Source organism: Schistocerca piceifrons, chromosome 6 (assembly GCF_021461385.2).
Source record: "Schistocerca piceifrons isolate TAMUIC-IGC-003096 chromosome 6, iqSchPice1.1, whole genome shotgun sequence".
Taxonomy (NCBI): domain Eukaryota; kingdom Metazoa; phylum Arthropoda; class Insecta; order Orthoptera; family Acrididae; genus Schistocerca; species Schistocerca piceifrons.
In genome coordinates this window covers 565,655,289-565,672,414 of record NC_060143.1, presented here as the reverse complement: position 1 = coordinate 565,672,414, position 17,126 = coordinate 565,655,289, and positions in this window count along the sequence as shown.

Genomic DNA, 17,126 nt, shown 5'->3' with positions numbered 1-17,126 from the left:
CTCTCTATCGCTGCCGGCAGGGCCTCCTCCACATCTCGGATGAGACCCCTGGGCAAGCAGACAGAGTGAACACTGGCCTTCTTCCCCGACCTTTCCGCTATTTCCCTAAGGGGCTCCATCACCCGCCTAGCGTTGGAGCTCCCAATAACTAATAAACCCCTCCCCCCATGTGCCTGCTTGGACCTTGCTGAAGGAGCGGCCACATGTCCACTCACAGGCAGAGCGGGCGATGCCACATGGCCAGCCTCCACATTTACCCTCCGCCTCGTGCGCCAACGCCGCTGAACCCGCCACTCCCCTTGGGGAGAGGGTGGCCCAACCGCGCCCGGTACCCGCGAAGATGTCACGACAGCAGGGACAGTGGGTGACACATGTAACACCTGGGGTGTACCATGCGACGCACCAGACTCCCCACTGCCACTACACTCCGAGGCAGCAGCCTGAAGAAGGGCTGACTGCGGCCATCAACACGTTCAGCTGTTCGCGAACAGTGGCCAGCTCCTCCTGCGTCCGTACACAGCAGTCACACATCCTATCCATCCTAAGAAATCAATTTACTGTAGAGAGTTAATCAACTTTTAACTAGACTGCTAATTCACTAAAGGCGGCTGATTGTTGACTAAACTGTGGTTGCTACCTACTTCTTGTAGAAAACAGTGAAAATAGCACTACTTGTCTCTGGACTGTATTGAAAACAAACACGAGCACTACTGGCACTATGGCTGACTAAAGGAACTCTCTCGGACTGTATTCAAAACAAACACGAAATCTATGGAACACTATTACTAGCACTCGACAATTAAAGCTTCCTAAAAGCAAAAACACACGGAAGAAGAAGTGACAAGTAAGAAAAATACAGTTAATGCTTAAATTAAGGAAGCTCGCTGCACAGCAGACGTGAAGCAGACGGCAGTTACGCTATTTCCTGTAGACTTCGAGGCCTAGAAGGCTTTGCCATAAAATGCGTAATGTGGTGATTGATGTATTCGATGTCCCAACTCTATGAGTCATATTTGTTACATTAGAGGGTGCTTTGGTGTAGCTGGAAGATGTAGTTTCTTTCATTTCGATAGCTGTGCTCAAGTACCTATAGACCCATTAAATACTTCGGAGTATATTGCAAGTAAACTAAACAACAAATAAAGCTGACTGGAAAATTAGTCGTAAAACAGGCTGCATGCTCCTGAACAAACCAGTTCACAGCTGAAGTGGCTATTATAAGATGTCACGGAAGTAGCAACAAGCATACGCTAACATTCTTTTTAAGAGTATGGTACATGTCCAGTGTAAGAGCGACCCTGCGAATCCTAATCTGGTCAGTCGAAATCTACATCTACTTCTGCATCGATGTCTGCATGATTACTCTGCAATTCAGGATTAAGTATCTGGCAGAGGTATCATCGAACGACCTTCAAGCTACTTCTCTACCGTTTCACTCTCGAACAGCGCGCGAGTAGAAAGAACACTTAAATCTTTCCGTGCGAGCTGTGACTTCTGTTATTTTACGAGGTGCATTCAAGTTCTAAGGCCTCCGATTTTTTTTCTCCGGACTGGAAAGAGATAGGAACATGCGCATTGTTTTAAAATGAGGCTGCGTTCATTGTCAATACGTCTCAGAGATGGCAGAACCGTACGGCAGATGGAATTTTACCGTCAGCGGCGAGAATGAGAACTGTTTTAAATACTTAAAATGGCGACGTTTTCCTTACTTGAACAGTGTGCAATCGTTCGTTTTCTGAATTTGGGTGGTGTGAAACCAATTGAAATTCATCGACAGTTCAAGGAGACATGTGGTGATGGAGTTATGGATGTGTCGAAAGTGCGTTCGTGGGTGCGACAGTTTAATGAAGGCAGAACATCATGTGACAGCTAACCAGTACAACCTCGGGTTTGCAGAAGCCAGTCTGACGACATGATCGAGAAAGTGGAGAGAATTGTTTTGGGGGATCGCCGAATGACTGTTGAACAGATCGCCTGCAGAGTTGGCATTTCTGTGGGTTCTGTGCACACAATCCTGCATGACGACCTGAAAATGCGAAAAGTGTCATCCAGGTGGGTGCTACGAATGCTGACGGACGACCACATGGCTGCCCATGTGACATGTTGCCAAGCATGTTGACGCTCAACGACAGCATGAATGGGACTTTCTCTTCGTCGGTTGTGACAATGGATGAGACGTGGATGCCATTTTTCAATCCAGAAACAAAGCGCCAGTCAGCTCAATGGAAGCACACAGATTCACCGCCACCAAAAAAATTTCGGGTAACCGCCAGTGCTGTAAAAATGATGGTGTCCATGTTCTGGGACAGTGAGGGCGTAATCCTTACCCATTGCGTTCCAAAGGGCACTACGGTAACAGGTGCATGCTACGAAAATGTTGAAGAACAAATTCCTTCCTGCACTGCAACAAAAACGTCCGGGAAGAGCTGCGCGTGTGCTGTTTAACCAAGACGACGCACCTGCACATCGAGCTAACGTTACGCAACCGTTTCTTCGTGATAACAACTTTAAAGTGATTCCTCATGCTCCCTACTCACCTGACTTGGCTCCTAGTGACTTTTGGCTTTTTCCAACAAAAGACACTCTCCGTGGCCGCACATTCACCAGCCGTGCTGCTATTGCCTCAGCGATTTTCCAGTGGTCAAAACAAACTCCTAAAGAAGCCTTCGCCGCTGCCATGGAATCACGGCGTCAGCGTTGTGAAAAATGTGTACGTCTGCAGGGCGATTACGTCGAGAAGTAACGCCAGTTTCATCGATTTCGGGTGAGTAGTTAATTAGAAAAAAATCGGAGGCCTTAGAACTTGAATGCACCTCGTATTATGATGATCATTTCTCCCTATGTATGTGGCCGCCAGAAAATATTTTGACATTCTGAGGAGAAAGTTGATGATCCAAATTTCACGAGAAGGTCTTGCCGCAGCGATAAACGTCTTAGTTTAAATAACTGCCATACCAATTCGAGTATCATATCCGTGGCACTCACTCCCCTATTTCGCGATAATACAAAACGGGCTACCCTTCTTTGAACTTTTTCGGTGTCCATCCTATCTCATGCGGATCGCTCACCGCACAGTAATACTCCAAAAGAGGGCACACAAGAATAGTGTAAGCAGTCCAGTATACCTGTTACATTTTCCAAGTGTTCTGCCACTAAACCGCAGCCTTTCGTTTGTTTTTCCCACAACATTGCCTCTCAGACAAGTTATTAGTAAATTAAGTACTTAGTTGAGTTTACAGATTTTAGATTTTTGGGATTTACGGTGCTTTAGTGGCAGTGTAATCAATAACATCATCATTGTTACCACGCAGTCAAGATGTTGATTGTGTCTCGCCACTGGTGTACTTTACATACGACCAGACTTTCTTTGGGTTTTCTGCCAGATTTAGAGACACAGTTTAGTTGTAGACACTATTAGAAGCATCGCGCACTGAAGTTCGCACTAAATTTCGAGCTTCTGTAAAACTTCGCCAATCTTTCGTTAGTGTTCTGATATGTTTTGTGTGCCATGGCGGATCAGAATTAACAAAATAAGGGAATTAAATGGAAAGTGAGGAAGAAGAAGACACGTAAGAAGTAGAAACTTGTGAATGTGTGTACGTGTCTGACTTACAGTCGACGCTGTTTGCACCTGCGCACAGCACATCCGCCACTTGCCGAGGTGCAGCTGGAGTCTCGGAGAACAGGGGCTAAAGCGGCTGGACAGTGGTAGTAGCCCCCTACGGATAGAGGACAGTTGTCCGGAGGGCTCCAGACTGGAGCCTTGCTGTCTGGAACACGTCTGGAGCAACCGCTGTCCAAACTGGAGCGTGCCGCCACTCAATACTGCTCACTGTGACCTGTTCCAGGCTCGGCACTGGTTAGTCCAAACGTGTTCCGTGCTGGACAGCAGTGGGAGGCCCGGCGCGTTGCAATCTGGATACCGGCCACTGTGGCACGCCCCAGACTGGACTGGTCAGTGTGGGCCGTTTCCAGGCGACCGCAACTCCTTCCACGAGACTTCTTCCAGGTATTCAGATGTCCTGTACTTTAACATGACGTCTGACCTGTAGCGTCGGCACCCCAACTGTTGTGTGCGACTATTTGGACATTGAGGTGGCTTGTAATATTACTTTTAATTAGAACACTCTTTATAAGTAATATTGTCACGTAGAAGAAGGTGTAATTAGATGAATTACGAACACTAACTTAACGAAGGTTTATTCAGTACTTATACATACAAGAGTGCGGAGCGAACAGCCTCTGGCCAGAACACATACGGTATATATACAGTTACAGAACATTCCAGCACAATGATCCTTGACATCTGTGGATACTTCTAGAATGTACTCGAGCCGAATATAGAAATTAAAGTTTTACAGTTCAGGTGAGTTTTAAACTCACGACCCTCCATGCAACAGTCTAGTATCATAACCACTACACAATTTTTTTCGTTTTTTTTCCTTTTTTTATGAAAGGAAACAATGGAATATCATTGATGAGGAAGGGAAAATAAACATTTGCTCCAATTTGTAATGAGAATAGAATGAACAAAGTATATATCAGAATGAGATTATCACTCTGCAGCGGAGTGTGCGCTGATATGAAACTTCCTGGCAGATTAAAACTGTGTGCCGGACCGAGACTCGAACTCGGGATCTTCGCCTTCCGTGGGCAAGTGCTCTGCCAACTGGGCTACCCAAGCGTGACTAACGCCCCGTCCTCACGGCTTTACTTACAGCAAAGCACTTGCCCACGAAAGGCAAAGGTCCCGTGTTCGGGTCTCGGTCTGGCACACAATTTTTAATCTGCCAGGAAGTTTCAAAGTATATATCATTTCCAGGTTGCCGTTGCACAAAATAAGAAATGATATGTCTTCTTGTGGTTTTTTTCTTTCCTAAACTAGTAAACAGAAAAATTTTATAGTGCACAAAGCACTATCTCTTCATTGTTGAAGGAAAGTTACGCTGCTGCTCTGCAAGGGAAAGAAAATGTTAAAACAAAAAATTTCTTCTGCATTGGTAAGCATCTGGATATTAGTAGTGGGACAAAGTATGTACGGGAACACTCTGCAGCCAGCCGAAGTGGCCGTGCGGTTAAAGGCGCTGCAGTCTGGAACCGCAAGACCGCTACAGTCGCAGGTTCGAATCCTGCCTCGGGTATGGATGTTTGTGATGTCCTTAGGTTAATTAGGCGCTACAGTCTGGAACCGCGCAACCGCTACGATCGCAGGTTCGAATCCTGCCTCGGGCATGGATGTGTGTGATGTCCCTAGGTTAGTTAGGTTTAAGTAGTTCTAAGTTCTAGGGGACTGATGACCTAAGAAGTTAAGTCCCATAGTGCTCAGAGCCATTTAGGTTAATTAGGTTTAACTAGTTCTAAATTCTAGGGGACTAATGACCTCAGCAGTTGAGTCCCATAGTGCTCAGAGCCATTTGAACCATTTTTGTTAACACTCTGCATTGTTGCCAAAATTAATCAAGATTGCCCCGATGACGTCAACCAAGAGTGTTACGTGTAGACTTGGCAAGAGCACATGACGTCATTCAAGATGGCGGATTTTGGAGGGAAAATAGGTCAACTGGGCTATGACCACTAACCTAACCATCCAGAACAAATTGACGCCAAATTCAAATTCCAACAGAATAATGTCTGCAAAACCGTACTTGTCTTTATTATAATTCATTGTTATTCATTATCATTCATTATCATTTATTATTATTACTTATACGATGCATATATGTTCACTATGAGGTCCGGAGTCCAACTGTGTTATTTCATACCCCTGCCACTAGAGAGCACCGCCGTGACATCAGTCAAGATGGCGGATTTTTGTGGGAAGAAAACCAATTGGGTTACCTCCGCTAACGTAACCCACAGAAAATTGGCGCGAAATTTGAATTTTGGCGGGTAAATAGGGCAACCGGGCTATGTCCACTAACCTAAACCTCCAGAAAAAATTGGCGCCAAATTCCAATACGATAATGGCTGCAAAAACCGTACTAGTCTATATTATTATTAATTATTATTCATTATCATTTATAATCACTCATTATCATTTATTATTATTTATTATTAGTAGTATTTTTTATTATTGGCCTACCCTCACTAGAAAATTGCGCCAAATTCAAATTCCAACACGATACTGGAGGCAAAAACCGTACCTGTTTTTATTATCATCCATTATTATTCATTATCATTTATTATCTTTCATTATAATTTATTATAATTTATTATTATTTATTATAATTTATTATTATTTATTACAATTTATTGTTATTTATTATTATTATTATTATTCGTTATTATTATGGCCTACTTCCACTAGAAAAATGCGCCAAATTCAAATTCCAACACAATAATGTCTCGAAAACTGTACTTCTATTTATTATTATCATTTATTATTTATTCAAGATGTCCAATTTTGGGGCGGAAAAAGCCATTTGCATTTTATCCATAGTGAAAATCTGTCACAAGTTCAAATTCCAACAACATAATCGATCACATGTACGAAATAGTCCACATCCTAAGATCTTTGACTGACACTTACCTTTTTTCACTGCTAACTTATCAACATAGCGTCAAATAATAAACTACACTTGTGCTAACGTAATTCACATCTTCTGATTTTGCAAGGAAAAAGGACTGAAGTCTTTATTACAAGCAGTACCGTCATCACTTGTTCACCAGTAGACTTAGTACACATCTTCGAGATGGCGACACCCAGTGCGCTCGCCACAAGGTCCAGACTCAAACTGACTTAGTTCAAATCATCCCCAGCAGAAGAGGCTACCCCTGGCGCCACCAATAAGCGGTAGCCCGCGCACACGAAACAGGTCCAGCGCCCACTCAGATCGTGAGGGTCCATCGGCATAAACATGTTTTGCTCGTTCGAACCTGCCGATTCTGGCGTCACAACGGCCAGTTAGCGATTCATCACGTGGCTTCGTGGCGGAAAAAGAACACACTTGGCGCCAAAGTTGTTTGCTGGAGAGTGGAATCTGCCTGACGTCACTCAACCGCCGATCCACCACGTGGCATGCTCGACAAAGAATGCTCTCTCTTAGTTAACTGACTCAAGATCGCCTGCTCTCCTCTCTCTCTCACTCTCTCTTTCTCTCTCTCTCTCTCTCTCTCTCGCACGCGAGTTATAACAGGACAAGCGCGATGCGCCACCGCCCTGCACACGCGTCCGACCGCTTACGTCACACCCCCTCGATCACCACCTCCATACACGCGCCAGACATAGTCTTCTGTAAAAATGGTAACACCCACATCACGCATCTAACCTATCAATTATCTAAGTATTTAATTCCATTTCAATTTTAATAATATTAAATAATTCATTTTACAATTTTATATAGGCATGAAAAGGTGTTCAACTACATACTTTCAACTACTTTTCATGGACCAGATCGCCACCTCTTCCTAGGAACCCTTATCAAGTTTGATTTCTGGCAATAAGGAAAGGTCACTTGCGCTTTCGCTACCAACCTAAGAAAATTGCACGTAAAGTAAGGACACTTGTAATAACCTCAGCCACCCGACCGCCACTTCCTCCTAGGAACCCTCGCCGAGTCTGAATTCTGGCAGTAAACAAAGGTCACTTGCGCTTTCACTACCAACCTAACAAAATTACGTGTAAAGAAAGGACACTTATACTAACCTCAGCCACCAGACCACCACTTCCTCCTAAGATAAGGTGCCAAGTGTGAAATCTGGTAGTAAACAAACTCATTTGCGTTTTCCCTACCAAGTTAAGAAAATTGCTGCAAACGAAGCTCACCACCACCACTTCCTAGGAGGCGGGTGGTAAAAGGACTCAGTCTGCACTAGGATGATGGAGGGAGGAAGGGGTGACCAGTATTTATTTGCGAGCAATTTATTTAGGGATGGAGTATATGTATCACAAAACACAAGCTCTGACATGCCCCACATCATACAGGCTTGCAAACCACTCCTACATAACTCATGTATAAAGGTCTACACACACACTCCCTGATTGTAAACCGTCAAAAATAACCCAATGCACAGTCTACAGACATGTGAACCACTCATAAACAATGCACAACATCTGTGTCCATATAGTCAAACAACTCCTAAACTGTCAAAATAGTAATCCATGTAAAAGACTCTGCTTTCTAATCGTCAACTGTCGAAATCATGCATCATTAGAGGCAACACCACCACCAAGCGTATTCGCTACTGCGTCCGTAGCCCAACTGACTTAGTTCATACCGATGCCACTAGAGGACGCTGTAGTGACGAAAGTACCATAATCTAAGATGGCGCCACCTAGTGTGTTACCCACGAGCTCCAGACCTCAACCGTCTTAGTACATTTCCTGGCCGTCTGATGACACCACAGTAACACCAACTGATGACAGACATACAGTTATCCATGATGACGGTAAACAGTGTTTTCTCCATGAGGTCTACGATGCCGTTTCGTGACGCAAATCAAGATTGTGAGAGAAGACGTCTCAGCCTGCTCTGGGCTGCTGGGGGGAGTAAAGCACGAATTCACTCTATATAATTTCAAACATTTTCTTTAGCGATTGAATATATCCATCACACTGATACGTAAACATCCACCCTAATGTGCTTGGCGTCATAATACATAGTCTGCAGACACGCACACAACTTCTAATTTCAATACACAATAGCAAACTGCTCCTAAATAATGCTGTACACTTATCTGCAAACACCCTCAGTACTCATGAAATGTCCAAATAACGCATGGCACAGCTCTCTCTCGTTATCTTGCAAAGATTGTTAATTTGTACGGATAGTTCCCTCAATCTACACACCGCCAACGTGTTCTTTCTTTCTACAGACGTACACTCGTTCGTAATGAACTATTTTACACTGATCACCATTTTTCACAGACAGCTAAACATCGCGAAGTTGTGTAGAGGTCATCAAATACAAACCATACTTGCAAGAATATTGGACCGTCAAACCGATCTCCAACTAGGGAATATTTCACCAAGTACTGTCAATTTTTGCTCTACTTATCGATATCAAGAACTCCACAGTAGCCTCCCGATCGCTAACGTAGCATAATGCACAACATATACAATGTAAATTATTTCTCCACAAACACCAAACTTTAGCGATGTGCATCATGCTGTAAGCCATTGACTGACTAGAAAGAAGTAGAGTAAACTGATATTCGCACTCTCGAATACTGAAGTCGGTCTTCTAACAGATCGGAGATGATCAATATTCTCTACAAACCAACTGTGGTCGTTCCCACGTCTAGAGAACAGGCAAACGTGTGTCCAACACACCATAACCCATATTCCCTCAACTGAATAAAGGCATCGAATATAGAGCAGCAGTCGACCGAACAATTTACATGGAAGGGAATAACGCTCCACCTCAAACGCGCCATCTCCCCTAAGTTACACTTGATTGCGAAAGCACACCAGGACACACTTAGTTTACTGTTCGGTCGTCTGGAACATGGTAAAGTTAACTACCATACATTCCTACACTCCAACAGGTCTCTGCATTCGGAAGACCGCTACCATTAACGTGGGAACACGAATCAATACCACCACAGACTTTGCACACTCCAACACATTCTAGAAAACGACTCACATTTCTTCTATCATTACACTTACAATTAAATCTTATGATCTAGGTCTCTACTGAACGAAACTCGGCAATGGGCGAAGTATTGGAAATACACTCTGTTGACCGCTGTGGCTCTGGGAATACCTGTACCTTCCTTAGTACTAGACATACTCTTCCATTCGCCATAACAGTACCCCAAGTCAAATGCCCCCCCCCCCCCCCCTACAACAGCACATAGACATTTCCTTTACACAAACAGATATGCTTACGTGGCGGATCCACAGTCGAACACTAACTCTGGTCTCCTGCGAGTCCTGGGAATTGTCTGCGAGGTGTGCATATACATAGACACACAGAAAGCAGAGCAAACCCTCTCCGAATGTGGAGGTGACTGGATACAGTCGAGTACAGTGTTGTATTACACGTCCCGATCAGTGCATTTGGGCTAAGTGGTGGCATCTGTGCTACATTTACAATCTCCATTTCAGAACACAGAAAGCGATGATATATTATGATCGCATATATAGATCTGACCTCAAATCGACAGAATTGCGAAAAATTGATCAGGGAATATGTATATATTATATATCGACCGAATATAGAGACTAATGCAATGAACTTGAGGAAGTATTTTGCTATCTTCTGGTTCGCACCGAACAATTTGTACATCGGACCCATTATGCTGCAACAGGAGGAATCCTGGAAAAACGTGGCCATCGTAACGAAGGGAATAAGTGGGGTAGTCAATTTGTTTTCCCCTTTGATGGTGCATTATACTGTATGTCTATTGAGGTACCAGAGATTCCAAATGCATCAGTCACGTGACATAGCCTGCATACAGCTATGTGTTCTGTATGTGTTTTATAGCATTGTCTACTTGCGATGGCTAACGGTAAACCTGTCGGTCATCAGAGGACTTCCATCCCATGTGTGAAGAAACTTGACACACTCCTCTAAAGGAGCTTTCATTTATGTGATCATCCGTGTCACGTCTTGGGTGTAAAATCGAGACATCAGGGTCATAAGGAACTTAGCGGTAAGAACTTGTGACACACTGCAATCGCTGTGTACGCATTGCCCAACTGAAGCGCTGTTTACGGAGTTAGTGATGGAATGAGTTGTAATTTTCACAAGTCTAACGCTGCTGCTTTACGTTTATCTGTCTCCATGTAGGATGTATCCCCCAATAGTAAGTATCATTTCCTGTAGGCCTTATGAGGACATGGTATAAGTTGTCTGTGAAAAATGGTGATCAGTGTAAAATAATTTATTACGAATGAGTGTAGCGTCTGTAGAAAGAAAGAACACGTTGGCGGTGTATAGATTGAGGGAACTGTCCGTGCAAATTAGCAATCTTTGGAAAATAACGAGAGAGAGCGCCAGAAAGAAAAGGTGGATGATGCTTCGAGAGAGACGGCATTAGTAATTAGACTGGTAAATTCGATAAGAGTTAATGAGAATGCTCGATTGATTTTGATGTGATATAGGAGTGGTCAGAACATTCACGTATGTTCCAAGGAGGAAGGCTATCACGTTATGTCTGGGAGTAAGACTGGATTAGGCTGTTTTGGTAAACAGGTTCTGTTATGGGACGAATTTCCGAGCATACAAGCTGAGGCATGGAGAAAGCAAGCGTTAACTATTTCTGGGACACTATACAATTCCTGAGAGGTCAACTTGGGGCTTATTTTTTGCAAAGAGATGTGACGTTTCGCAACTTGGGGAGAGCCGTGCTGGATAGTTAAGTGTGGTTAGACATGGGTATGTGTGTGTGTGTGTGTGTGTGTGTGTGTCTGTGTGTCAGCACATCTTGCATTCAACAGCGGAGACAAAGACAAGTGGCACCTGGAGATGCCTCGAATATGAGACTACTGTGAACGCGCTTTGGTGTGCTATGACAGTATAATGGTGATTGTGTACAGGGATGCAACTTTCAACGGTGGTCGGTGGCGGCTGCTGGCGGGTGCGGTGGAGCGCGCGTCCCTGGCTGGTCGCGCCAGGAGCTGTGTCTAGGTGAACACGTATATGGATAGGGATTTCACGGGCGTGGAGTATGAACGCGGCTGTCGCCACCTCATGTTTGCGGGCTGTCAGGCACGTGACTTCGCGGGGGAGAGGGTGTGGTGGTGGGTGTTGTGTCTAGACAAGACAGCCTAGACACAATGAGAGGAAGCCGAAAGGCACGCGCTAAGCCAAACAGGGTGCGTGAGGTCTGAGACAGGATACGTAATGAATGCTATAAAGAAAAGTACGTAGCTGCTGGAATACTTAACTTTAATCCATCCTTGTGGTGCATCTGGAGATTGTGGCGATACAAGTGAGACTCTTTAGATACATGCAATGTTACTAATGGCGCCTTGCTAGGTCGTAGCCAGTGACTTAGCTGAAGGCTATTCTAACTATCGGCTCGGCAAAGGAGCGAGGCTTCGTCAGTATAGTCGCTAGCTGCGTCGTCCGTACAACTGGGGCGAGTGCTAGTCCGTATCTCGAGACCTGCCTTGTGGTGACGCTCGGTCTGCGATCACACAGTGGCGACACGCGGGTCCGACATGTACTAAATGGACCGTGGCCGATTTAAAGCTACCACCTAGCAAGTGTGGTGTCTGGCTGTGACACCACAGTGGGTGCTTGTGCGCGTCTGTTGCGTTATCTTGCGAGCTGCCCTGTTGGTTGTGCCATGCGTTATTTGGACATTTTACGAGTACTGAGGGTGTTTGCAGGTAAGTGTACTCCATTATTTAGGAGCAGTTTGCTATTGTGTACTGAAATTAGGAGTTGTTTGCGTGTCTGCAGACTGTGTATTGTGACGCCAAGCACTTTATTTTTTTCCTTTAATGTATTTCGATTCCCCCCAAAAGGAGCGGGCTGGCAGCAGCCTATTACGCTGCTCTTCAGCCTACAGTCTTTTTAAAACGTAAGAAGAAGTTAAAAAACAATAAAGGTAGGCGATAAAACGGGGACTTAAATTGTAAAACGGTGGAAAATTGTGGAAAGTTAAAACATAAAGCAAAGGGCTGGCAAAGCGAATAAAATACACTGCATCCAGACAGGTAACATAGTATACACACAATTAAAAAAACATGTCGACAGTCTGGTTTCTCTTCGCAAGAGGTATAAAAGTACACCCAGCGACAGTATGATGGCCGTTCGCAGCACTTCAGAAAAGACACACAACACTGAACACTCACTGTAAACACTGCTCTAAAATGTCGGCACAAAGAGGACACACCATAGCCTAGGGCGGATGGGGTGGGAGGGTGGACGTGGACAGATGAGGGGGAAAACAAGGAGGGAGAAGAGGAAAAAAGAAAGGGGGGGAACCATAGGAGGGAGTGGACTCATATGGGGGCGAGGAGCGGGGCAGATGCAGGAGGGAATGTGGAAAGGCAGAGGAGGGAAATGCAAAAGGACTTGGGGGAGAGAAGGGGGGCAGAGAGATGGTAGGTGGGGAAAAAAAGGATGGAAGGGGGGGAGAGTGAGCCCACGAAAAAGATGGAGAAAAGGAGTGGGGGTGAGGATCTGAGTTGATAAGAGGGATAAATGGAGGGAGAAAGGGCATCATCTGGGAGGGGGAGTTGACGGAAGCCACCTTGGGAAAGGAGATGAAGAGTGTAGAGATGGAGGGTAGGGGGGACACAACAGTGAAGATGTGGCAGGGGGCAGGGATGGGAGAGGTGAGGAGCAAAAAGGGGGTGAGGGGGATCAAGGCGGCGGGAGATGTAGAGTATGCATATATGTTCAAGGAATAGGAGCAGACGGGGGAAAGGAATGAGGTCATAGAGGATCCGCGTGGGGGACGGGAGGCGTATACGGAGGGCGAGGCGGAGTGAATGACGCTCAAGGATCTGGAGGGACTTACAGAATTTCGGGGGAGCAGCCAAGCACATTAGGGTGGATGTTTTGTATCAGTGTGATGGATATATTCGACCGCTAAAGAAAATGTTTGAAATTAAATGCAGTGAACTCGTGCTTTACTCCCCCCCACAGCCCAGAGAAGGCTGAGTCGTCTTCTCTCACAATCTTGATTTGTGTCACGAAACGGGGGCCAGCATCATAGACCTCATGGAGAAGACACTGTTTACCGTCATCATGGATAACTATGTTTGTCATCAGTTGGTGTTACTGTGGTGTCCTCAGACGGCGAGGAAATGTACTAAGACAGTTGAGGTCTGGAGCTCGTGGGTAACAGACTAGGTGGCGCCATCTTAGATTATGGTACTTTCGTCACTACAGCGTCCTCTAGTGGCATCGATATGAACTAAGTCAGCTGGGCTATGGACTCAGTAGCGAATACACTTGGTGATGGTGTTGCCTCTAATTGTTTAAACAAAGGCTGGTGTATGATTTCGACAGTTGACGATTCGCAAGCAGAGTCTTTTACATGGATTACTATTTTGACAATTTAGGAGTTGTTTGGCTATATGGACATAAATGCTGTGCATTGTTTATGAGTGGTTCACATGTCTGTAGACTGTGCATTGGGTTGTTTTTGACGGTTTACAATTAGGAAGAATTTGTGTAGAGCTTTACACATAAGTTACGTAGAAGTGGTTTTCATGCCTGTATGATGTGGAGCATGTCACAGCTTGTGTTCTGTGATACATATACTCCATCCCTAAATAAATTGCTCGCAAATAAATACTGTACACTCCTTCCTCCCTCCATCAGCCTAGTGCAGACTGAGTCCTTTTACCACCCGCCCCCTAGAAAGTGGTGGTGGTGGTGAGCTTCGTTTGCATCAATTTTCTTAAGTTGGTAGAGAAAACGCAAGTGAGTTTGTTTACTGGCAGATTTCACACTTGGCACCTGATCTTAGGAGGAAGTGGTGGTCTGGTGGCTGAGGTTAGTATAAGTGTCCTTTCCTTACACGCAATTTTCTTAGGTTGGTAGTGAAAGCGCAAGTGACCTTTCTTTACTGCCAGAATTCAGACTCAGCGGGGGTTCTTAGGAGGAAGTGGCGGTCGGGTGGCTGAGGTTAGTAAAAGTGTCCTTTTTTTACGCGCAATTTTCTTAGGTTGGTAGCGAAATGATATTTATTTACTGCCAGAATTCGAACTCGGCGAGGGTTCCTAGGAAGAGGTGGTGATCTGGTCCTTGGAAAGTAGTTGAAAGTAGGTAGTTGAACACCTTTTTATGCCTGTATGAAATTGTAAATTGAATTATTTAACATGATAAATACTGAAATGGAATTAAGAACTTAGGCAATTGATAGGTTAGATGCGTGATGTGGGTGTTACCATTTATACAGAAGACTATGTCCGGCACGTGTATGGAGGTGGTGATCGAGGGGGTGTTACGTAAGCGGTTGGACGCCTGCGGGGCGGTGGCGCATCGCGCTTGTCCTGTTATAACTCACGTGCGAGAGAGAGGGAGAGAGAGAGAGAGAGAGAGAGAGGAGAGCAGACGATCTTGAGTCAGTTAACTAAGAGAGAGCATCCTTTGTCGAGCACACCACATTGTGGACCGGCCTTTGAGTGACGTCAGGGCAGATTCCACTCTCCAGCAAACAACTTTGGCACCAAGTGTGTTCTTTTTCCATCAAGAAACCACGTGGTAGATTGCTAACAGTTTGTTGTGACGTCATAATCGGCAGGTTCGAACGAGCAAAACATGTTTTTGCCGCTAGACCTGCACTGTCCGAGTGGGCACTGGACCTGTGGCATGCGCATGGGCTACTGCTGACCGGTGACACCAGGGGTAGCCTCCTCTCCTGGCGATGATTTGAACTAAGTCAGTTGGAGTCTGGACCCAGTGGCGAGCACACTGGGTGTCGCGATCGTGAAGATGTGTACTAAGTCTGTTGGAGAACAAGTGACGACGGTACTGCTCGAAATAAAGTCGTCAGTCCTTTCTCCTTGCAAAATCAGAGGATGTGAATTACGTTAGTACAAATTTAGCTTATTATTTGACACGATTCTGATAGGTTAACACTGAAAAAAGGTAAGTGATAGTCAAAGTTCGTAGGATGTGGACTATTTCGTACATATGATCGATTATAGTGTTGGAGTTAGAACTTGTGACAGATTTTTGTTATGTATGTAATGCAAATGGCTTTCTTCCCACCGAAATTGGACATCTTGAATAAATAATAAATGATAATAATATTAAATAGAAGTACAGTTTTCGAGACATTATCGTGTTCTAATTTGATTTTGGCGCAATTTTCTAATGGTGGTAGGCCAATAATAATAAATAATAATAATAATAATAATAGATAATAATAAATGGTAATGAATGATAATAAACGATAATGAATAATAATAATAAAAACAAGTACGGTTTTTCCAGCCATTATCATGTTCGAATTTGGCGCCAATTTTTTCTGGAGGGTTAGGTTAGTGAACATAGCACAATTGACCTATTTTCTCGCCAAAATTCAAATTTTGCCCAAATTTTCTTGGGGCTACATTAGTGTAGGTAGCCCAATTGGTTTTCTTCCCTCCAAAATCCGGTATCTTGAATGACTTCATGCGCTGTTTCCAAGTCTACACGTCGCCATCTTGGATGACGTCATCGCTGCCATCTTGAACATATTTGGCAACAATGCAGAGTGTTCCCATACATACTTTGTCCCACTACTGATATTATCTAAAGATTCCAACAAGAGCTAAAGTCCCAGGAAGCAACTAGGGTTCATACATAGAGATCACTGGCAACCTCTGCTATCCAAAATATTGGATTTGAAGTATTTAACCGTTAATTAGGATTTTCAGCGTATTTCCAAATAACCTTCTGTAGACACAATGTTGGCTCATTTTAAGGTGTTCAATTTCTATGTAGAATAATAGTCATAAAATAGCATGCCTATTCTGCATAATAAATGATGCTGTGTGGCCAATGATCCACATTGCAGCGTTGTTTTTTGCTCGAGGATATCTCAGTTTTTGTGCCTGAATGATCTCTAATAGGTCTACACCATTGGGCGTCGTACGGTCTATCACCGACAATCGTTGACGAAGGAATGTTGTAAAATCTTCTGCATGTCCGCACGTGAGCCTATCGACTCTTCCGCATGCATCACAGTTGGGCGTTGGATGAACGCCTATCTTATGTAGCTTTTCATTAGTTGCTACTTTATCGTTGACTGTTAGATACCAGTCGGCTACGACGCGTGATGGTAACATGTCACTGTGCACATTCCGCCATACTATACTCCAATGTGTATGTGGATGTTTTTCTTCGAGACGATTGCTGTGGTTTGCTGTCATGAGAAGGCCATAAAGCTTCCTGTTCGTCAGGCTTTCGTTATCGACGATGTTGTGTTGAATGTAGCTCATTTCCATGTAGTACAGTCGCACATGTCGCTAAGAAAGTGGAATGCCGGTGGGTCAAGGCTATGAGGCTTCTACCGCTGAATGAAGTTTGTGTTGATACTGGTCCTCCGGCTACGATACTCCTTCCTGATGCGATTTAGGAGCATGGTTACATATTTTTTGTGTACCTTAATGAGGTTAAGGCCACCTTTGGACGAAGGTAAGATTAATGTATCGAGTTGAACTTTGAAAATGTGGCATCTAAAAAGAAACCAGCATAACGCTTGTTGTATCCTCTTTGCTAGATGGTCGG